We start from the raw sequence: 25,350 nt of genomic DNA, 5'->3' as shown, positions 1-25,350 counted from the left end.
AAGATGTGAAAATTGGCAACAACGCCGCCTTAAATATTTCCTTTCGTTCTTTTTAAAACTATCACATGAAACATTCGAATATATAAACGAATAAAATTGCAAGACTGATAAAGATTATATATAGATATATTTTTTCTCAGAGTTCCTAGGCTCAAGATAAGAATTCGCCATTTAGTAGAGAATGATTAGCATTTTAAAAACGACGTCGATCTCTCTCATTAAAAAACCTCAAACAATGCTTTATATCGTTCAGATCGAACTACTATAGGATATAGCTGCCATACAAACAGACCGCTCAATATCAAGATAAAGAATTTTGCATGCCCCTCTTTCCGATATCGGAGCTGCAAGAAAAAGCCTCGATGAAGGATATTATAAAGCAAATATTCCAAGATTTTTTAAAATTTCTCCAAAGAAAGTATTTGCCTAATAATTTCTCAAAGTATTCTAAAAATAAATACCCAACACTCTAAGCAATTGTATACACCTTAATAAAGACTCTTTATATGTATATACAATATGTTTATATATAGTATATGCCCCACACTAATGTTATTGGCGCACAAAAATCGCACAAACCCAGCAGCATCTAAAAATGGTAGATTAAATTTCCCAATGACATCAACGTAATGCTCCGATTCCATTTCCTCGTGCGCTCAGCAAATCGATGCCACGTTAATGGCAGAGCGAGATAAAAAGATTTAAAAACGAATGAAGCGCAAGAGACTATGCTTACTTTGATTAGCATTATTAAATTACATTTTAATTTACTTTTATCTTCCTGCAAAAATCGTTGTGCAGCATAAGAAGCTTCACCACACTTTTGTAGCAGCAGTTAGCCGATAAAGATCTTAAAGCGCACGGCTAAACGCTTTGTGTCGCCGGTGTTTGTTTAAATTTGCTCAACCGCAGGCTAAAAACAAACAAATGTCTGGGTCGCATTATCCACAACGGAGTGCTATTGACGCCCCAAAATGGGGCACCGAACACCTTTGTCTGCATTATCCACATGCACGCACACACACATGCAAAAACAGATGCGCACAAACGCGCTGCGGTGCTATAAACTAGCGCACACCTCAATATAGATTTGTATGTACACATATATACTTCTGCATGTGTTCGCCTGGTGAAAGTGTTTGAAAGCATTTGCTCCATATCCTAAATATTCGCCACATTGTGTGCCTTTATGTCTGCTCCAGTATACAAACTATCTGCTTTCGGTGCCGCTGTACTGATTCATGCAGCTCTATACATATAAGTGCTTATCTATGTAGTTGTATATAGGTGGATTTATTTGTTTGTGTATGTGTGTAATCTTTGCTGCAGGTGTTTTGGTAATCGCAAGCTTTCGGAATTTGAAAACAGATTTGTGGTATTTTAAGTGGGTCAACAAAGCTGCCTAGCGTGCAGCTGTGTTGTTAGGAGCCGTTACTAGGGTATTTCGTTCTGCTATTAATTTGATTGAAAATGTCAGTAACTTGTGGTTTTGAAGCTGCAGCTGCGGAGGAGGAGTTGGGCTGCGAAGTGCTGATGTGCTGGTGGAATGATTATGGAAAGGTAAAAAAGAAAAACTAAGATTTGAAGAAACAAAAATTTAAAGTGAGTTTTTATAGTGTTAAGTAACATTCATTTTATGATATGCTTAAATGCTGCTGAATGTGGTAAAGACAGGTAAAAAAAATATATACAATTGAGTAAAATATATATAAAATTGATCAACACAACGAGCTGAGTAGATTTCGCTATATCAGTCCGCCTGCCAGTCCATCTGTCTGCATATACGCGAACTAGTTCCTCAGTCTCAGTCTTGTATGGAAAACTTTCTTATTTGTAGAGTTATCCTCACGAAATTTGGCACAGATTATTATCCAAAGCATATCAACAAACTACAAATTAATTATTGCGATCGGAATACCACAGCATATAGCCGCCATACAAACTGAACGAACGGAAACATGTGCTTGTATGGAAAACTTCTTTATTTGATGATATATCTTTACAAAATTTCATATGGATTATTATGCTTATCAATAGTACAATATCCGAAGAAATTGCTTAGAACGGATTGCTTTTGCATACATGTGCCATACAAACTGAATGATGGAAATCTTATCCTTGTATAAAAAACTTTTTTATTTGACAAGATATCCTCATAAAATTTGATTAGAAATATTATCCAAGGATACCGCTTTAACTTTTAAAGAAATTTTTTAAAACGAATTACTATATCATATAGCCGCCATACAAACTGTTTGGTCAAAATCATGTCCTTCTGAAGAAAACTTTTTGATGTGACAAGATATCTTCACTAAACTTCGCATAGATTATTTTTCAAGATCACGGTACAATCTCCGAAGAAATTGTTCTGATCGGACCTCTATAGCGTATAGCTGTCATACAATCTGAAGGCTGGAAATCATATCCTTGCATGGACAACTTTTTTATTTGTTATGATATCTACACGAAATTATGCACAAATTGTTCTTCAAAGCAACGATATAATATTTGAAAAAAAAAAATTTCAAATCGGACCACTGTAACATATAGCTGCCATATAAGCTGACCGATCAAAATTTAGTCCTTATATGGACAGCTTTTTCATATGACAAGATATTTTCACAAAAATTTAAATGAAATCTTTATATTTGGGAACTAAAACTTATAAAATTTTCAAATCAACTCGGCATGGCTAAGTTCTCTGCAAGAGTGATGCAAAAATTGTTGAAATACAGTCGTTCTATATCGATAACTAGTAGATCTGGCATACACTTTATACTATTATTCATATAATAAACTATTCAATACCAGTGATAATTTCATTTAAGAAAACAGGCGAAACAGTTTTTGTCGATATACGAATAAAAGGGTTCGTAGTTGAGGTGTAATTTTGTATATTTTCATGCAAATAAATTTCATTTGAAAAAATAACGTATTTAAGGTTGCTTTCTCAATGTCGGGATAGCAGCCTTTCTATCCAGTTAATAGAGTTGTCCGCTTAATAGATTATACTTAGTAAACATCAACAAATTGTGGGACCGCCCAGTAGTCCGCTTAAGAGAGCGTCCATTTAGTATTAAACTGTATTCTTTATTTATGAGTTGTTTTTACTTTGCTATCTCCTAAGTGCCTTCAAACTGGACACAGTGTGTTAAATTTTTCTAAAATCAGTTCAGTAGTTTAGAAGTCCATTGCGGACAAACAACATGACACGTAATTTTTATATATAAAGTTTTGCTAAATCACAACTCCTAAGCAGGATTACAGAGCAACCAAGTTCTGAGTTAATTTTGCATTTTTCAAAGTGAAAAAGGATATTCTATTTGTATTAAAATTTATTTTTCCAAAATTTTTTTTGTAACTTTTCGAATTGCATAGACGCAAAGTAATCTGAAGAGATTCAAGAGCTGCCATTTTATCCAGAAAAAGAGTTTTGGTTTGTTCGTTAACCGGTGGAATCATCAATCCATATTTCTTCAAAAATGAACAACAAAAGGAGCTTGAATGAACTTACAAGCCGTCGCTCTTAAATAAATTTCATAAATTTATTACTCTCTTCACACAGTCCAAATTTAATCGCACAATAGTCTCATATAATCACAAAGTGCTCTACTAAGCAGCCTCTGCCTGCTGCCTCCTCTCGAAAATCTCGAATATTGAAATTTCAATTTCCTGTTCGGCCTAAATTTCAATATTTACGAGTAAATAATCACAGCAGCGGTTATCTCTTAATCCTGGCAAACACTCACTTACAAGCACACACAGTCTTCCTCACAATATTTACTTAGAAATTATGCGTTTGGGCAGTTGAAATCCTGCTGGTGTGTTAAATAATACAAGCGTAGCAAATTGAAACAAAGGAAGAAAGAGAGAGAGAAAGAAAAAGAGGTTGGTATGAGTTATGAAGTACTAGTAGAGAGTGGGTTAAGATATCAGCGATTGAGACAAAAATTAGAAATGAAATGTAAATCATAAAATATACAAAAAGACAATTAATATGCAGAAAAGGATTTGAACAAAAAACAGGGCTAAAAGCAGCATTGGGATTAAGATTATATTTTACTTGCCCACAAATTGTAGAAAAATATATATAAATGTCGCATAAATAGAATTTTTAACATAACAAAATAATTTCTTGATTTTAAAGATACCAAACATATCTATATACATATGTACCTATGTATATCTAGAATATATCTCCTTCAGTCTGCTTATAAATTTCGTTTGTTTATACCATCAATTGCCTTTTATCCTTCACCTTAGCGTGCTTACACTGCAGCGTTTCGTTATCATGTTGTCTGCCTTCAAAACTACTCGAAGCTATTTGCCGCCAGTGGAAGGCAATCGACAAACCGCTTGAGTAAATTAACCACTTCGCGGTCACTGAGCACAAATTTGTCTTAGCTGCCATTTGTGTCTAGAGTTCAAATAACGGTGGTAGGCTTAATGGGCGTTACAGTGTTTAAATGGAATGCTTAAGGCGGAGTAGATGGATTTTCCATGGATTTTGATGGAATTGAAACGACTGGCGAGCTGTTGTTAACTCGGCTATAATTTTTAATTAAGAAGAAGGAATGAAGTGTAGGGAAAATTAAGATAGCAATATTTTGGAAAATATCACGACATCTATTGACAAAATACGAAAAGACTTTTTCGCCTACCCAATATATTGTATTATACACAAAACACAAATATCGAATTCGAATATATCGAAACTAACTTATTGCCACCCGATTATAAATATAAAATCTTAAAATAAAAAAAATAAAGTATTGAAACTTGACAGGCGTGCGTTAGTATGTTATAAGTAAAATTGTTGAAATTTATGTTGTAACGAGGTTGCCAACTATATTTGACCTGCAAATATTTTTATGTAAATATTTCTACTTATAATCGCAAAAAATAAAAAAAATATGTGAAAAGAGTTTTTAAGAAAATATTATTTGTCAATAGTTTAAAAACTTATGATATTGCCACCTGTTCGCAAATGTAAAAAATAATTTTATTAATTTAAAAAAGGTTGTTACTAATGAGAACGAAATATAATTTTCAGTAATTTAATGTTTTCAATTAATATTATTAAATTAACTAATGATGTTGCCACCTGTTCAGAAATTTCAAAATTTTTTATATTATTTTAAAATTGATAGACATGTTTTTTTGAAAATTTTTGTATGTTTAAAAAAAAAATTAAGTTAATGTTGTGACGAGGTGGCCACATTTAGAAAATTTATTGCTATGTAAAAATTCACTTATTATTAAAAAATAAATAAAACAAGTGAAAAGAAAATTTTAACAGAAATATTATGTATTACAAAAATAGTTTAAAAGTTTATGATAATGCCATCTGTTCTAAATTATAAATATATAGTTTTAGTATTTCGAAAACGTCTGTTACCACTTAATGGGAATGAAATATCGTTAACGGTGTTTTAATGTTTAAAATTAATATTAGTAAAATACCGTATAATGTTGCCACCTATTCAGAAATGTATGTTAAAAAATATTCTATATTATTTGAAAATTGATAGGCATGTGCAGGTTATTTTTTCAAATTCAAAAAAAAAATTAATTTTATTTTATAACGAGGCTGCCACATATACAAAATTTATTTATATGTAAAAATTCACTTATGTTTAAGAAAAATAAATGAAATAAGTGAAAAGAAAAGTTAAAAAAAATGATGTATTACTAAGATAATTTAAAACCCCAAGACAATGCCACCTGTTCTAAATTGTAAATAAATAGTTTTAATAATCTGAAAACGTGCGTTAAATAGGAATGAAATATCGTGTCCAGTGTCATATACGATTAAAATTAAAATTAAAAAAAAAAGCTTACAATGTTGCCACCTGTTTAAAAAAAATTAAATTTGAAATTGGTTGATTATTGTGCAATAAAAAAAATGATTTAATATTTTGAATACTTCGTGAAAAGATAGATAAAATTAATAATTTTATGATGTTTCCACCTATTTCGGAATTTTGAAAAAAAAAATTAATTATTTGATTATTGTGCAATAATAAAAAAAACTTCATATTTTTGATACTTCGTGCAAAAATAGATAAAATTAATAAAATGACGATGTTGCCACCTATTAAGAAATGTTAAAAATTAAATTTACTTATTTGATTATTGGGCAATGATAAAAAAAATAATTTCATATTTTTAATACTTCGTGAAAAGATTGGTAAAAGTAATAAAATACCTTAAGATGTTGCCACCTATTTAGAAATGTTAAATATTAAATTTAATTTTTATTGTGTTATAAAAAAAATTTATATATTATATTATAATTATTATACTATATTACTTCGCGGAAATAAAAATCTTAATTTAGAAATTTGAAGCAATAAAATTTATCTTGATATATTTTACATGCAAAAACTTAAAAAAAATATTTCATTAATGTTAATATCTAGAAAACCATAAATATGAGCATTTTAACTTAAATAATCAAAACCAGCTGTTTACTCTTTAATACGTCAGCAAATTTGTTATCTGTAACATATTTAAAAAATCCAAGATTTTTACAAAAAAAAACTTTTTTTAATTTTTTAAATTTTTAATTTTTTAATAAAATTTTTTTTTTAATTCTTTTATGTGGAAAAAATTATTGCATTTTCTCATGTAATGTTAATCCACTTGTTCAACCAAATTTTAATTCGACAGCAACAATAAGAACAATAACATATGGCAGCTTATAACCGCTGCCATCCAGCGGCAATTAAGCAAATTCAATCTAAAAATTATCCCACACCAATTAAATAATCAATTTGTTATACGCTGTGGTTAGCCAACGCAATATTTTAATTTAGCGCCACTTCAATTCGTCACAGTTCAATTTATTTTTGTTACTTTTCAATCCGCTCCCGACACCTACCGCGCAGGCTCGCGTCGAAATTTATGATTTTCATCAGAACTAATGGCGAATTGTTTGCGGTTTTCGCATGCCTAAGTGAGCATAAACAAGCGAATTGACGTGAAATTCGATTAAAATCGCCGCAAATATCAAAAGCGTTCAAAAGCGTGCACGCAAAGCAATTACCAGCCAGTTAGCGCGTCTAGAAAAAATGCCAAATGCACAAAACCAAAAAGTTTCATAAAAAATTTTAAATTAATAAACAATTTTAGTTGCTTGAATGTTTTTGACTTTCGTGTGCACAATGCATGTGAGCACCCAAAAATGCAAATCTCGTTAGCGCTACCATGACAACAACAATTTCCGGCATTTCCGCTTCCGTTTCGGCACTTCCGCTGCCATTTTGCAATTGTTTGTTTGAGGCACAAATGGCACTCTATTAATATGAAGAGAGCTTTCAGCGCTTTTGGAAGTTGTGTACAGGTGTGCATGTATGTACTATACATATGTATGTTTGTATTTGATATGCTGTATGCATTTATTTTATATTAAATATTTGCCAAAAGTGCTGCTATGCCAGCACTCAATTAAATATTTGAATCACTGTCATGTCATTTTAGTTGTTTTAGTATTTAAGAACCCTTAAGAGCATTTGTAAAGTTTGCCACGAAGCTACTAGCACACAGAAGGAAACGTCGCAGATCCTATAATATATACGAGTATATATATGTATGTCTATATAGTATGATTAGCGTCAAGAGCTGAGTAGATTTACCCGTGTCCCTTTGCCTTCATATAAGTATGCGAACCAGGCCTATATTTTTGAAATATTGTTCGCAAATTTTGCACATTAATTTCTCCCTTCAAAATCCTACTAATTTGTCAAAATCACTGATATTGGACCACTATAACATATAGCACCCATACAAACTGTAGAATCAAAATCAAGTACTTGTATGGAACCATTTTTCATTTGTTGAGATATCTTCACCAAATTTGACATCAATTATTATTTGAAATAGCACTACAATAATCCAAGAAATCTTATAGATCGGACAACCGTATCATATAGCTGCCATACGAACTGATCGGTGAAAAGCATATCCTTGTAAGGAAAACTTTTTTATTTGTTGAGATATCTTCACGAAATTCGTCATAAATTATTTTCTGTAGCCAATCCGCGATATTTAAAAAAATTTTCTAGATCGGACTACTATATCATATAGCTGTCATACAAACTGATTGCTGAAAATCATGTCCTTGTAAGAAACACTTTTTTATTTGTTGAGATATCTTCACGAAATTTTGCATAAATAATAAATCAAAACAGGCCTATAATATTTCCAAAAATTTACTAGATCGGACTACTATATCCTATAGCTCCAATACAAACCGACCAATCAAAACCATGTCCTTGTAGGCAAAACTTTTTTATTTGTCAAAATATATTCAACTATTATTTAAAATAGCACTACAATAATCCAAGAAATCTTCTTGAACGGACTACTATATCATATAGCCGCCATACAAACTGATCGGTTAAAATCATATCCTTGTAAGGAAAACTGTTTTATTTGTAGTGTTATCTTCACGAAATTCGATATAAATTATTTCCTGAAGCCGACCTGCTATATTTAAAAAAATTTTTTAGTTCGGACTGCCATATCATATAGCTGCCCTACAAAGTGATGGGTCAAATCCTTGTAATCTACTTGTAAGGAATTTCTTTTTACTGGCAACTATGCATTAGTCTGAAAGTCAAATAGATTCTAGCTCAGTTTAAGTGGAGCTTGATACCTTTTCTTCATTTAATTTTAAAATTTTTATAATAAAATTATGAATATAATTTATTTACTACGCATTCAAGTAAGCGATTTTAATAGGATTTGCAATTATAAGCCATTTTGAGTAAGTTTTAAGGTATCTATGTCAAAACCTGTAATTTATTTAAAATATGCTACACCGCTCATAGAAAGCTTAATGCAAGCTTCACACTTATTTATACTATTTTATATGCTATTTTCTTTGCTAAGTCATTTATTTTCAAGCCTCATATACAATGAGCACTTGCATGTGTAAGATTTCCACATTTATCTCTTCTTTTGTTCAGAAAAAAATTATTTTAGTCTTTAAAAACGTAGACTTTTGCCTCGTTATAAACATGTTTATTCATTATTACAGTCCACTGAGGTAATGCATACAATCTCTTCACCGGGTATGTGCGGTAGCCACAAATTTCATATACTTTATACCATTCAATACCATATATGTGTGTAAATCACTTCAACTCTGTTCTTTTTTCACCATTTTTCATTTAGCTATGTGCCCATTCAAATATTTGCCTCATTAACGCATAATTTGTATCTTTGTTTGCTATAAATGCTCCTCAACACATTTTGACTTTGTATGGCTCACGTTTCATTAGATGAGTTATTATAGAAAATGAATGGGGTTAAATACGCAGGCTTCGAATGCACTCGTAATGATGACTATTTGCATAAACTGATTGAGATTTTAATAGATTTGTTCAAGTTAAATAAAATTATAATTAAATGTTTATTATTTAAATTGAATGATAATTAGTAGTTAATTAAATTAATAATAATTAAAAATAATTAATTAAATTAATGTATTTTTATTTTAAATTTAATTTTTAAATTGTTAATTACAAATTTGTTTATTATTTTTTAAATTTTACTAAATTAAATTATCTTTAATTACTATTTTTTAATTAAATTATATTATTATTAATAATTAATTAAATTAATAATAATTAAAAATAATTAATTTAATTAATTTTTTTTATTTTAATTTTAATTTTTAAATTGTTAATTACAAATTTGTTTATTATTTTTTAAATTTTTCTAAATTAACTTATCTTTAATTACTAATTAAATAAATTTTTTTTTTCAGTGTTTTAGCAAAAACCACAATTTGCATTTAAAAATTGTTTTGTGTTTCAAAAAGATTATAATTATTATAATTAAATGTTTATTAAAGTTATTTTCTTAATTTTTTTTTAATTAATTTTTTTTTATAACAATTTTTTGTTTAACTTTAATATTTTTTAATTAAATTAAATTATAATTAATAATTATTATAATTATAATACATAATTAAAATTAATAATAATTAAAAATAATTAATTTTATTAATGTATTTTTATTTTAATTTTAATTTTTAAATTGTTAATTACAAATTTGTTTATTATTTTTTAAATTTTTCTAAATTAAATAATTTTTAATTACTAATTAATAAATTATTTGTTCAGTATTTTAGCAAAAAATAGAATTTGTATTAAAAAAATTGTTTTGTGTTTCATAAATATTATATTTAAAAAAAGATTTGAATTTTAATTAATTTAAAACATATACATATAAAATATCGAAAATAATTTTCTTGATTAAAAATTTTGCAGCGCATTGAATGGAGTTTAAATACATGCCCTGCTAGTTCACTTTGAGAGATATTTTATTAATTTTACGAGATGCGACTTTTTTATAGAAACTTTATTTAGTTAGTTTGAAAAAAAGTTATAAATTATGAATTAAATTACTTTAAAATTTTTGTTTTTGTTCAAAAACTAATTATTTTATTTCAAAAATTGTAATGTATTATCCAAATAATTAAAAAAATTAATAGAAAACAATCTTAAATTAAAATTATAAGATTTTCTGTTGCTGAAAAATTATAACTTTTTAAAAAAATTTAGTTTGTAAACAATATTTTCTTATCAAATGTAATAAATTTTTGGTTTTATTATAATTATTTGACATATTTTTTATTTTATTTTAAAAATTGTATTATATAAATTAAAAAAATTCCATTTAATACAACAAAACAATTTAAAATATTTAAACAAATATCAAGTTTTTAAGCAAACATATTTTGTGGTAACTAATTATTTTAATTAAATATTTATTTTTTTAATTTAATGTCTGCATTTTTTAATTACAAATTTAATTAAAAAATTTAATTAATTAAAGAACTTAAATTCTAAAATTAACAATTTATAAAATTTTTCTAAACTTTTTTTCATTTAATTGTCCTCTTTAATTTTTTTTTTAATTTTTTTTATAAAAACTAGCTTTGTATTTTCTAGAATTATGTGATATTCTGCTTTTTAACAACGTTATATAAATATTATGAAATTTTCTATAATTATGCTACTATATTGCATTTATTGTTCAAATAATTATAAAAGATTTATTTTTGCTCTTCGTGGTTTTTCTGCCATTTCTATAGTAATTTGATTAATTCAAATCTTCTTTTTATGCAAATAGCCTTTTTATGGTTTTATGTTTCAAGCTTACTATTTTCATTTCAATTTGTCTGACATTAATTATGTTTTTTTCTCTTTTTGACAGCTGATATATTTCATACATTTTAATAGAATATTATTTAATAATATAATTCATACAAAAATAGAAATTTTCTCTGCATCAAATCGCATTAAAAACTCGGGCATTTGCATATAAATGCAAAGAAACTTGTCAAACAATATAAAAAACATCTCTTTTGCACACAAATGCCAGCAAATGTTAGCTGAAACAGCGCACACGGCGTATACGTAACCTCAGCATATTCGCATTAAACATCACACATTTGTGGGCCGTCCCTAATCACGTGTGAATATTAGCGGAAAATATTGTGTAAGCATGCAAACAAATAATACTCCGCGTAGACAAATCACAAACACATTTATCTTTTTTATATTTATAAGCGCACACGCACACATACAGTGTAGATACACCGTTATATGCTTGCCTACAAACCTATTAGGCCAGCAGCGCTTTGTTTGTTTGTATTAATGAATATGTATATGCGTATGCTTGTCTTTATGAGCCATAAATTTTTGCTGCTAAATTTAATTTGACATTAGCATCCGTTAACTGTAATAATAGCTGACACTTTGGCGTAAAAATACATAAACATTTTCACATGCGCGCCATTGTGGTCGCTGTCTGCATATGTGGGACTCAGTATGTTTTTATATAGACATAATCACATATGCTTTGTTTATAATTAAATGCGTAAACAAAGGCAGTAAATAAAGGCAGATAAACAGTTGTGGTTTGCATGTATACGTGTGTGTAAATAAAAAGCAAAACTTTGCCACAATTTTGTGGCATGCTTCTAGGCGTTGTAGCTGTTACATATATAGCTGTGCTGTTATATGTGTGTGCGCCAAGGCTATCATTTACCGCTGAGTGATGGCGTCTGGTCCAGTTGACCTTACAAGTAATATATTTCAATCTAAGTGTGTGCATGTGTGTGTAATGCTGTTATCTTTTTCTAGGCGTATGCGCACATGTTATATATTTGGCAGTCAATTGACATTAATGTTATCCATTAAATAACGTTTAACGTGAATTGACATATTTAATACCACTGTCAAGCATTTCCGGAAGGAACCGGAGTGTTTATAAGGTATGTATGTATATACAAAGAAATATATGTGAACTTCAGCATAAGTATTTCCATGTATTAAACGATTCAGTACACTAAATTTATATCATGCCTATGGCAGAATAAATTGATTCTTATCGGTGTATTAGTTGTCTAAAGAAATACAGTACTGAGAAAAAAACATTTTTTTAGTGAAGAATATCTTTCAGGAAACTTATTCAAAAAAAAATGTAGACCATTAATGAAATTCACTTATTGAAATTTGTAACTCTCACTCATTATTATGAAATTAAAAAAAAATCAAATTTTCAAATAATACATTTTTTAATTTCTCAATTTAGGTGGCAACACCATATAACTTTTAGGTTTAAATAACACTAAATTCTAAACCGTAACTATAACTTAGCATAACTTTTATTTTAAAAAATATTTAAATTTCAAAAAGGTGGCAACATCATTTTAATAAAACTTCATAACAATAATTTCGAGAAAAAAGCCATGAAATTTAATTATCCAATTTTTAACCCTCACTCTTGAATATAAAATCAACAAACTTATCTCATTCAATATTTTCAAAAAATATATATTTTTTAATTTTTTTTAAATCAGGTGGCAACAACATACATTTTTTTAATTTTAAATAGCACTAAATTCATAACCATAGTTATAAAAACATAACTTTTATTTTAAAAATATTTTAATTATAAAAAGGTGGCAACATCATTTTAGTAAAACTGCATAACAATAATTTCGAAAAAAAATAATAAAATTGAATTACTCGTATTCAAATTTTTAACTCATAATCATGAATATGGAATCAACAAAAATTTTATTTTAAAAGTTACTTAAAATTTAAAAAGGTGGCAACATCAATTCAATATACAATAATAATATGTATTTGCATAATAATAGCTTCGAAAAAAAATTGGTACAGTTTAATTTACATTTATATATAATTTAAAATGCGTCAGGTGGCAACTCCCAAAAACAACTATGTTTTTAGTTATTGTTTTAATAGCACTAAACCTATTCTGAAATAAAATTGATTTTTTCGCAAAAAGCTTTCAACAAATTTTTCACTTAATACACTAGGTACACTTTTCCAAAGTGTGGCAGCACCAATTAAAATATGTACAAAAAAGTTAATATTAATTCTGATTTTTAGAATTTTTTTAATTTTGATTTATATTAAAGTTTTATATTTTTTAAACTGTATCACATTTATTTTATTAAAAGCCATATGGCAACTCTGAAAAAATTAACTTCGGTAAAGTAAAAAAATCAACTTTTTGTAGTAAAACCTAATTGACGAGTATAGAAATGCAACAGTTTCCGATGGCCATAATTATGCCTTTTATATTTCAAAAGGGTGGCAACTGCTTTTCAACATACATACATACATATGTACATACGTACTATACAATTAATATTACAAATATTATTGAAATATTAGCCTTGTTACCGTATTCTAAAGCTTTTTTTAAATACTTTTTTCATTGTATTTTAGTCAGGTCGCAAAAGGGTGGCAACACCTTTTCACAATACGTAAAACTAATATCATATATTATCGAAATATGCCTCTTTGTAACAATATTCTAAAGCTAATCATAATTTTTTCATATGTGTATGTATATCTTAGATAGGTGGCAACCTCTTTTAATCAAATATTAAGCTATCTCTATCTTAAATATCGTTTAGTGTTACAAAAAATTGTACCATATAATAATATACATAACTAAATATGTCATTGCTCCCCTAATGAAATCTTAACCAGGTAGCAACGCTTTTTATTTAGTTAAGCTATCATTAAATATTGAAACATTGAAATTCATAAAATTTTTCTTCATATTTATCCTTTAAAGCTATAAAAATGCTTTAAGTTGAACACAGATTCTGTGCATCTTCATTTCGTCTCTTCCGCAGTGAGAAAAAGTGGCAACCTCATAAATATGAAATAAAGTCGAAATAAATATTGCACTTAAGTGTCAACAATGTCATCCCAAATGACACATTAAATTCGCTGACAGACAACAAACGGCAGTTATCAGCACTATTCAGCTGTCACTCGCGCTTCTAGCTAAGTAAGTGCCAACTGAGAGTGGTTGTTGCACGTTTCAAATTTATACTCCGCTTAGTGAAAAACTTAGTAAATAATTTTTGTTATTATTTTCAAATAATTTATAGTATTTCGGCTATAAAACTCGTGATTTATGATATTTTTAGGAATCTTTTCACTCCTAAAAAAAGATTTCTCTTTTATTTCTTTTCTCTTTAGTAGCTGGAACTCCATAAAATAATAAAAATTATGGTATTTATATTAATTCATTTAAATTCATATTAATCAGCGCTCGAAAAAAATTCAATTCTTTTTTTGCTCTCTAGGTTTCAAAATAATTTATTATTAATTTTCTCATCCCTTTCATCTCTTTACTCGTTTTCCACATTTTCGTACTTTTCCACATTAATTTTTTCCACACTCATTCACTCAAAAAAACTCACCACTTACTTTTATTAGTTCTCAACAATTTTCATGTTTGGCAATTAAAATAAATTTAGTTGTAATTTACTGCTCTCACGCTCTCTCATTCTGCTTTTTCATATGCTTAATTACTCGTAGCAAAAACAATTTTGTAATATAAATAATAAACACAACACAGCAATTACCCAACAAGCTCATTACTATTACAATGCTTCTCACACACAACTTTTTTTTTGATGAATCAAGTATTTTTGTTGAGGATTTTTCTTGAGAGCAAGAAAACAGGGCTGGTATGAATTTGCCTTTTGTAAAATTTGTCTTACTCAAGAGTAATTTAGACTTTGTTCTGGATACCTATTAACTATTTCAACTCGAAATACTTGAACGAAATCTAAAAAACAAGGTATCCCTCCTTTGCATTAACCTGCAATCTGATAGTTTTCACTAGACCAAAGTTGAAATATCTTGGATATCATACTTTTAGTCATCCGAGAGAACCGACTGGAGTAGGTATTATTTGCATCAACATTTTTGTGATGGACTTCAAGCATGTTGTCGCTACAGAGTCATAAGTCTTTTCATCCAAAACATGAGGAACAGTCTCGAAGCCTAACCTAACCAAAAGTATTTAGTATGCTTTGAATTTAACAGAGCGCGAATGTGTTGAGTCCTAGCTGTTAATACAACATCTGCCGCCGTTTTTGGTTTCAAACTACTTCCTACGATATTACTATTTGTATAGTATATTCTTACTTTTCGAAAAACAAAGAAAAAAGTGTATATTGAAGAATGGCATAATCAAGTATATAATGTGTATTTTTTGAAGGCAACTCGATGCCGATGATATTTTCTGAGGACAAGTCATTGTCCAGATGCCACACGAGTATCAGCAAGGTTTTTCTATGTGTTTGGCGGAATTGGCAGAGATTCATCAGCTATGAACTGCTCCTTTAAGACTCAACTCTTAATTAAATCCTTTTCTCTCAATAATTGGACCATCTGAGGAAGGCAATCGCCCAGGAGTGGCCAGCTTTGAAATGAATTGTGTTCTAACAGGACAACGTCAGCGATAATGGCGTTTTTAACAGAAACGTGTATATATTTTACTGAAATGAAGTCCCTCTAACTATACTTAGCAAAATCTTCAATCTTTGAATCTTATAAAAATTTGAATTGGAAAAATTTCAAACTTTTTTCCTAATCAATACTCATCCAAAAGCACGTATTTCCACTAATTTACAGATTAGATTTATAATAACCTCCGTGAATATGCAATCGGAATTAGCACGATCAAGCATGCTTACTGAAAAAAATCATCTTTATTAGTTTCATATTCAAAATATTCATCAAAGTCACGCGTCCTCTATTGAAATGACGAGCTCTCTTGCCATGTCTCTAACACTTGCCTGACGATTTTTATTCACCATATTCTATATTTTCTTATTATTTTGGCTTCATCAGACCATGTAACCAGCTTCCATTGTTCAACACCCCAATTCGCATATTGCTTGAGCGTGCAGCTCTGTGTTTAGCGGTAAGCAATAGTGTATTTCCTTCACTTTCCGCTTTCGTTCCGATTTCTTTGAGGCTTCTTTGAACAGTTTCTCTACATACGCTACTATTTAGTGTCTCTCTAAAATAACTTTATTGGCTTTCACTTACTGAAACACAAGTTTTCATTACTGCTTAAACTTATAAAATTTCGAATGACACTTCGCCACTAATTTACTTAAGCGAAACCATTGAAAAGTGTCTCGAATACCATGAAAAATATGGTATAAGTAACAAACAGCAATCGCCTACTCTTAAATCAATTTAATTACATGAGCAATCACAAATGTGTGAAATCCAAAGCAGCTTTACACTTAAACAACATTTAGCAAATGATTGATGTTTAATTTTCCAAATGAATAAATTCATACAAACGAGCTTTGTCCACTATTAGCTGCACTTAACTGAGCAGAGAGAAACAAAAAAAGTTATTTCATTTTTATACCTTTTACAAAGTATATTAAATTTGCCACAAAGTTTGTAACTCACTCAAAGAAATACCACAGACTCCATAAACCATATATCGTCACCTAAAATGCAATACATCGTATCAACCGTAACCAATATATATCCATTTTGTAACCAAAACTTAAGTTTTGTTTCCAAGTATGGTAACCAATCCATAACCTTTTTGTAACCAAAACTTAAGTTTTGTTTCAATGCATGGTAACCAATACATAACCATTTTGTAACCAAAACTCAAGTTTTGTTTCAATGTATGATAACCAATATATAACCATTTTATAACCAAAACTCAGATTTTCTTTCAATATGACAAAATGGTGTTTTTTTTATATTGTCTTTCCTTCGCCTGTAAACTTATGAAAAGTGATGTTTACTGATTTTGCATTTTAGGTGACGATATATAAATGGTTAACGTGACGAGCTGTGTTGAGCCACGTCGGTCTATTTATCTGACTATATATACACACATAAGTCGCCCAGTTTTCAAGATATCAATTTGAAATTTCGCATACATCTTTTGCGCCTCAAAAGCCTACTAATTTGTCGTAAAAGCCGATTTTGGATCACTTTAGCATATAGCTGCCATACAAACTGAACGATCATAATCAAGTGTCCGTATGGAAAACTTTCTCATTTGACGAGTTATCTTCATCAAATTCGGCGTACATTATTACTGATAGTATTGCTACTATATTCCAAGAAATTTTTAAGATCGATCGGAATATAGTACTTGTATGGAAAACTTTTATATGTGATGAGATATCTTCACGAAATTCGACACTAGTTATTGTCTATAGAAACGCCACATTATCTAGGACAAAAAATTCTGATGCGACTAGTAAAACATATAGCTGCCATACAAACTGAACGATCAGAATCAAGTGCTTGTATGAAAAATTTTTTTATTTGACAAGATATCTTTACGAAACTTGGCTCGAATTATTACTCAAAACAACACTACCATATTCCAAAAAAAATTTTAGATCGGACCACTATATCATATAGTTGCCATACAAACCGAGCGATCAAAATCAAGTACTTGTATGGAAACTTCTTTAAATGTGAAGGCTATTAAAGCTACGCTACAACTGAAGTTAACGTTTTATGGTTTAAATTTATTTGGTAACCTAAAATTTTACAAACATTTATATTTTTGTTTTTCACGCGCGATTGGTTATATAACTCTATTATTTTTGTATTTTATTCGGCTTCCGATTTTCCCCACAGTTTGCCAAATATTTTTCAATTAAATGCATTTGCTCAAAAAACAAACAACCAGCACCATTTTATATTTACACCTACAATTTGTACAAATTTGCGCGCTTACTTTTTAGTTTTCATTTCAGAAAATTCCAATTCGAAACTTACCTTCGCAGCCAGTGTGCCGGACAGCAAATGCCATTCTCCAGCTGCCAATGAACGCAACTCGAGCGCACGGCGAGGAAAAAAATCGCACAACGCACATTTAATTTTAATGCCACAATGTAAATTTCAATTAACTAAATTGCAATCAATTTTTCAGCAGCGCGCCTAAATGTAGGCAATCAATGCAAGCAAGCACATACACACACCTTCATGTATATTGCAGGGAGATTGTAATGAAATGGGCGGTCGTCGGTTTGATCGATTGATTGGCGAGTCGGTGGGTTTGGCGGTTGCACGGGCGAAAATCGGCGAATTGATTTGAGTAACAGCAACAACAACAACAATGCGCATACTAAATGGCTAAGCGCGGTGAAAGGATTGATAGACTGCCAAAAAGTCAAAAAATAAAGCAAAATAAATACACCCAGACACACAGACACATACAAGCAGCACACACTTTCGCGCCGTTGGCAACCTTTTACCAAAAATAACACTAACAACAACAACGGCGTATCGCTCGCTGCTTGCCCACGCAATTAATCAAGCGGAAATGAACGTGTTTGCTCACGACCGACAATCACATCAGTCGCTTATCTGCTTCACAATGCTGCTGCTGCTGCCTTTTTTCATTTTATTTTCTGTAATTTTTTTTCCGTGCGTTTTTTTCATTTTTACTCACTCTTTCTGTTTTGTTTCAATTTTCACTTTATTTGCCTTGCTTTGCTTTTGTTTTATTTATTGGCCGTCTATGCATACATTTATTTCCTTACTTATTTATTTGTTCGGTCGTTCACTGCATGCGCTCTCATGCCGATAAGTCAATCCGCCTAAAACTAGACAACACTCTCTACATCTAATAAATAGTATGTACCGTTATTTTTACTAACAATAGCGTGCACGTACTGGTTTTGAGTGTAGCTGACACAGGTGTTGGTGCGCCTAAAAGCAGCTAATCAATTGGCTGACTAAGCGGAAATACATTGTACTAGTAGTAAATGAAATTTTCTGATTACTTTTGGATGCAGCGATAACTTCATGTTTGTTGGGAGTTCATAAGTAGATATATAGAATTATTTAACTTCTATATAATATTTTTTGAAACGGAATATGTAACATATTCGAACTGCCTAAAACTATGCAACGGAATTAAATTTAAGATTGATAAGTTTCAAATAAACAAAGACCATAAAAAAATATATATGAAATAAAGCGATACAATTAAAAAAAAAAAATTTACGAAATTCAAATTTTGGTCAAAAAAATTGAATACTATGAATAAAAAATTGTATGACTTTGTTAATTATTTTAAAATTCTTAATTTATTCTTCAAAAGCTAACTCGTCTCCCTAAAAGTAGTTCCCTTGGCTTCAATACTAGTTTTTGCTTACAGTAGTATATTAAAAAAAATAATAAAAATATAAAAATAAAAATTAAAAAACTTTATTTATTTAGCTACTTAAGTCTATGAACATTAATTCTTACAAACTATTAAAAAATTATAATTTAAATAAGAAATACAGAATAGTAAAATTAGGACTAAATAACTAGCTAAAAAAACAGAATTAAAAATGTTAATAAAGGAAGACCCAGATTGAAAAGAATCCATGAGAAATCGAGTTAAACTCACGTACAGCACGCTGGAAAGGGGCATAATCTGCAAATATAGTTTTCCCATTTTTACAATAAAATGGGAAAATGGATTTGAGGCAACGCTGAGGAATATTGAAATTAATTTTTCCTAAAAAGGACGGTCAATACCTTCATTAATTACATTGAAAAGAGCAAATTTGAGAAAAAGCGTTCAATGTGGTCTCACTTCGACGGACAGAAAATGATTTAGAAGTGATATAACTGACGTGTTTATTGAAAAAAAATCTATTGTCAAAACTTACGCCCAGATCTTTGTTTTCAGTTACACATTTTAGGACGCATTTTGAAATATTGTAACTAGGAGATAAGATGGTATGTCTCCTTGGGTAGGAGATTTGAGAACATTTATCTAAATTCAGAAAAAGCTCTGAGTTCAGGCACCAATCCTAAAAACTATCAATATCACATTAAAGTTTAATTATATTTTCCGAGTTTTTGATTGGTATGAACATTTTTAAGTCATCTAAATATAGCAAAAATTTAGCAAAAGAGAAACAACAGCAAATGTCGTTGATAAACAGAACAATGAGAAGAGGACTTAAACCGCTTCTTTGTTGCACTCCCGATGTCATTAAGAATGAGATAACATTCCATCGACAATAACAGCACAACGTCTATTGTGCAAACATGACTTGATCCACTACAAGAAAACATAGAGCAAACCTAAGGACAATAATTTTTATAATTGGAATATTGTGAGAAACTTTATCAAAGGTTGTGGAAAAATCTACTTAATCCAGTGGAAAAGGCCGCAAAATTTGACACAGTAGAGCGACCAGAAACAAACCCGTGACGATTGACGTTAATGATTAGTTACATAAATACATTATTTTTAATAGAGCACTCAGAAATTTTAGAACTATTAAAGAGTTTAGAAATAGATGTATAATTGGAGACTTCATCTTTCACCTTTAAGGATAGAGGTAATGTATGTCAACATCCAATCTGAAATAAAATTACCAGAAGACAAAGACTTGAAGACATGAAGAGAATCATGAGAGGATATACAAATTTAGGACTTTTTTTTTACAGGCGGCAGCCCTTCAAAATTTATAGATGGAAAATTATTCGCAGAAAAAGTAGAAATAGTTCCAAGCTCATAATTTGATTGTAAGCATCATGCATGCCGACTTATCATTCCAGCGTAAAGCGGAAGGAATGGCGGAACACACCTCTCTGGATTTAACAAAGTTCAAAAAAGACTAATAATAACTAAAGGGTGATTTTTTAAGAGCTTGATAACTTTTTTTTAAAAAAAAACGCATAAAATTTGCAAAATCTCATCGGTTCTTTATTTGAAACGTTAGATTGGTTCATGACATTTACTTTTTTAAGATAATTTCATTTAAATGTTGACCGCGGCTGCGTCTTAGGTGGTCCATTCGGAAAGTCCAATTTTGGGCAACTTTTTCGAGCATTTCGGCCGGAATAGCCCGAATTTCTTCGGAAATGTTGTCTTCCAAAGCTGGAATAGTTGCTGGCTTATTTCTGTAGACTTTAGACTTGACGTAGCCCCACAAAAAATAGTCTAAAGGCGTTAAATCGCATGATCTTGGTGGCCAACTTACGGGTCCATTTCTTGAGATGAATTGTTGTCCGAAGTTTTCCCTCAAAATGGCCATAGAATCGCGAGCTGTGTGGCATGTAGCGCCATCTTGTTGAAACCACATGTCAACCAAGTTCAGTTCTTCCATTTTTGGCAACAAAAAGTTTGTTAGCATCGAACGATAGCGATCGCCATTCACCGTAACGTTGCGTCCAACAGCATCTTTGAAAAAATACGGTCCAATGATTCCACCAGCGTACAAACCACACCAAACAGTGCATTTTTCGGGATGCATGGGCAGTTCTTGAACGGCTTCTGGTTGCTCTTCACCCCAAATGCGGCAATTTTGCTTATTTACGTAGCCATTCAACCAGAAATGAGCCTCATCGCTGAACAAAATTTGTCGATAAACACATTTCGAACCGAACACTGATTTTGGTAATAAAATTCAATGATTTGCAAGCGTTGCTCGTTAGTAAGTCTATTCATGATGAAATGTCAAAGCATACTGAGCATCTTTCTCTTTGACACCATGTCTGAAATCCCACGTGATCTGTCAAATACTAATGCATGAAAATCCTAACCTCAAAAAAATCACCCGTTATATTAGCTTTCAAAATTAGTAATATATCCAAACTTTTTTCTGTTAAAAAGAAAATATCGTTCTGAAAAAATAATTTAAAAAATTTAAATAATAAAAACTAGGTATTATACAAGTCAATTTGAAAAAAATAATGAAATTAAAAAATAATAACTCTATTTAATATATCGGACCGTTAAAGTATATTAAAGATTGGATTTGTAGACAGCATTATTAACAAAAGTTAACATTCAAACTCTACTAAGGTTAAAAAAGGTTATACCTGATCAAAGGCATAACCAAAACTAAATACAGTTTTTTACACTGAGTTTATGTCTATTTTATTAAAAAAGTAAAAACGTTTTCAAAAATCCTTCGAAATTCAAATGCGCCAAAAAGTACGCCACAAAAGAACACTTGAACATCTAGTTCAGCGAAACAGAAAAAATAAATGTAAGTTACTTTATAAGTTAATAGTTTTCTTATTTGTGTTTATTTTGTCAAAAATCCTTCAGACTTTCCTTCTTAAAAATGTGTATATGTTAGAGTACATAAAAAAAATTTTACTAAAACTTTTTTTTAATAAAGCTTTTCTTTCTAATTCTTCCTCTAAATCTTTTGTAGTTTATATGTAATTCGTACTATTCATAAAGCACCTTATGGCATTTGAGCTGCCGAAAGCAAGCAACATTAAACCTGAAGTTGAAGTATGCTCGCACTCAGCTACTTGTCTTGCGATAAACCTGTTTGAAACAAGTTAAGGTCTACAACGCCTAAGAGTATACTGCAAGTTAAACTGTATTCAATATAGCTCATAGAAATATGCAAGACTATTCCAGGCAACAGCAAAGCTGATTGTGTAATTCACACAGTGTGGCTCCAAATTTACACTTAAAAATACTTCAAAAATTCCAAAAGCTAATGATATTTATTAACAATATAATCTTTATTAAATATGAAACTGTGCAAACGAAAGTGTTTAATAGAAATTCATTTCAATGCGGTATTCATAGATGTTATTTTTACCACAAATCCCAAAAGTATGCAAAGCAAAGTCAAATATTGTCCTTTTTTAATCAAAATTTAGTTAAACTGTTGAGGAGTGTGCTTATATATGAATTTTAAGACCAGTTAAGCACATAAAATAGTAGTTTGTGGCTTCAATATACCCTCTGCACGCACCCATATCTAAATATTCCAAAATTTCCAATCAAGTCTTCTTCATATAAGTTTTCACTTCCCTAGCCAATTCAGCAAAAATAGTTCAAGCACTTCCTTAATGCTTGTCATAATTTTAATTATCAAACTAACTCATTAATGTGTTACTTCTTTTTCAACAACTTAAATATGCGCAAATATCACAGGCACCCCAATGTAAACTTCAATATTTTTACTCACTCTTTACATTAACACCTTCGCATAAAAGTGCTTTACAAATATGCACCACTTTCTTCCACAACACTTTCAGGTCAACTACCCAACCTAGCATGCCAAAATGGGTGTAAATTATTTACGTTAAATAAAACAACCTAAAAGTATGTCCCCAATTTGTGCAGTTACTTAACAACAGCTGTCTACTATCTATTAAATGGACCGTAAATATAGTGTATGAGCGGCGAGCAGCAGCAGCAGCAACAAAATAAGGAGAAGAGTATAATAAAGCAGTACGAGAAATATGAGTAAGTAATTCCTAACTGCTGACGCCTGATGATATGCAGTGATTAATAAAAATGTTGCATATTTATTGCGGTCACTTGGTAGGTCACGTGCTTTGAATTTTGCTACCAGCCAGCGTTGGCTATATGCAAATGCGAGCAAACAGCTACACTGCTAACAAAATTTTGCCAATGGCGCGTATATATACACACACACACACACACATACATACGCTTGCTTTCCAGAATCTTTCCAGAAAATCTGCACTTAATTTTATTGCACATACCGAGAATTGATAAATTGCATGCCAACGACTTGCTGTCTGGGACGCATATTTATGATGTAGTCAAGCAGTGTGTACAGTTAGAAACGAACACAAACACACACGCGCAAAATTAAAAGAACCAAAAGACCATTTCATTTTAATAATTCAAAGCATTTCAAATGCTTCGTTGCGCGCTGGAGACGAGCGCGCTCAAGGATGCGCTGCATTTCAGTCAACAAAAGCTGGGCGAAGCATACTTTTAGGCGCTTCAACTCGTAAACACATTTTTCAGCGCTGCTGTCACTAAGCACTTCGTTACCTGCTTTTAAATATTTTATAAATATTTTTTTTTATTTTATTTTATTTACACCCGAAACTTACTTCTTGTTTTCGGAAAAAATATTTATTTTTTTTTTATTTTGTTATTTAATATTACTGTAATATTTCACAATATACACATGCCGATGCCAGCATTCGCACTGCTTAGAATACAATTCACTCACTTGAATGACATTATGCACTCAGTTTAATGCTTTATTGTGCCGTTAAGCGCTTAATACCGTTGGCAGCGCACCGTTTTTTCACCGTTTCGTGCTGCCACTTGTTCGCTTGCCGTCGTCGTACTGAAGTCGTCGCGTTTAAGCACATCGGTTTTGTAACTTTGAAAATTCCAAAGCAGTCGTTCGCTGTTGTCGTAACAGCTATGTATAGCCGACGCATACACTAACGGCACTGCTGTGGAATGTGTGTTAGGCGGCGATGTTAAAACTTTAATAGCAACAGATGGGCGAAATTTTTTGAAAGTATTTTTTTTCAGCTTTTGCTTTAGAAGTATGCGTTTCAGAAGCGTTTGCCGAAAAAAAAATTAAAAATATTTAAAAAAAAATTTTATTAAAATTTAGTAATTTTTTTCATTAAAATTTAATATTTTTTTTTAAATGTAGTAATTTTTTTTATTAAAATTTAATATTTTTTTTTTAATAATTTTTTATTATTTTTTTTTTACTTTCAAAGATACTTATTATCAGATATTAGTTTACCTCGTAGTCACTATTACAGGTTTGCTGTGATGAAACGATAACTACAACTCCATCATAACAGTTCTAAATTGATTAAAGAAATATTATTTTTTCCAATAGCACACAAACTAAATAAAAATATATCACTTTATTTTATTTTCAACACATAAAAAAAATTTAGAAAAAATTTAGGACTCACAACTCATCATCGGGATCCACCGTTATTTAACCGTATTAGACATTTTTTTAGAAATTCTTAAAGACAAATTTTACAAAAAATCTTAAACTTAATTCGAGCCTATTTCTTTGCCACCCTAACATCACCACATAATGGTTAATAACAGTAGCAGGGCTGCATTCATAGCATGCTTTATTGCGCATGTACGAAACTGTGGATTCTATGTGGAATGTGTGCGTTGCAGACATTCGAAATTTCAAAAATAACGGAAACAAATGATTGGAAGCTTGATGCTTGGTATCTATACACAGTATGGAAATTAACA

At 30.2% G+C, this 25,350-nt stretch overlaps 1 protein-coding gene across 2 annotated transcripts in view; it reads right to left on the bottom strand.

The window, feature by feature from the left end:
* The window catches only part of LOC105233244 (uncharacterized), a 217,744-nt gene extending 193,301 nt beyond the window's left edge, over positions 1–24,443 (bottom strand). The window contains exon 1 of one of the 2 annotated variants that reach the window (XM_049451540.1): positions 24,332–24,443. The gene's annotated coding sequence lies outside the window, so the exon portion shown is untranslated. Of the gene's footprint in view, positions 1–23,849; positions 24,127–24,331 lie in introns of those variants that run through there. The other variant, XM_049451539.1, reaches the window with a different exon arrangement.
* Between the last annotated feature and the right edge of the window lie 907 nt (positions 24,444–25,350).

This window comes from Bactrocera dorsalis, chromosome 3 (assembly GCF_023373825.1).
Source record: "Bactrocera dorsalis isolate Fly_Bdor chromosome 3, ASM2337382v1, whole genome shotgun sequence".
Taxonomy (NCBI): Eukaryota; Metazoa; Arthropoda; class Insecta; order Diptera; family Tephritidae; genus Bactrocera; species Bactrocera dorsalis.
This window is presented reverse-complemented; position numbering and strand designations above follow the sequence as displayed.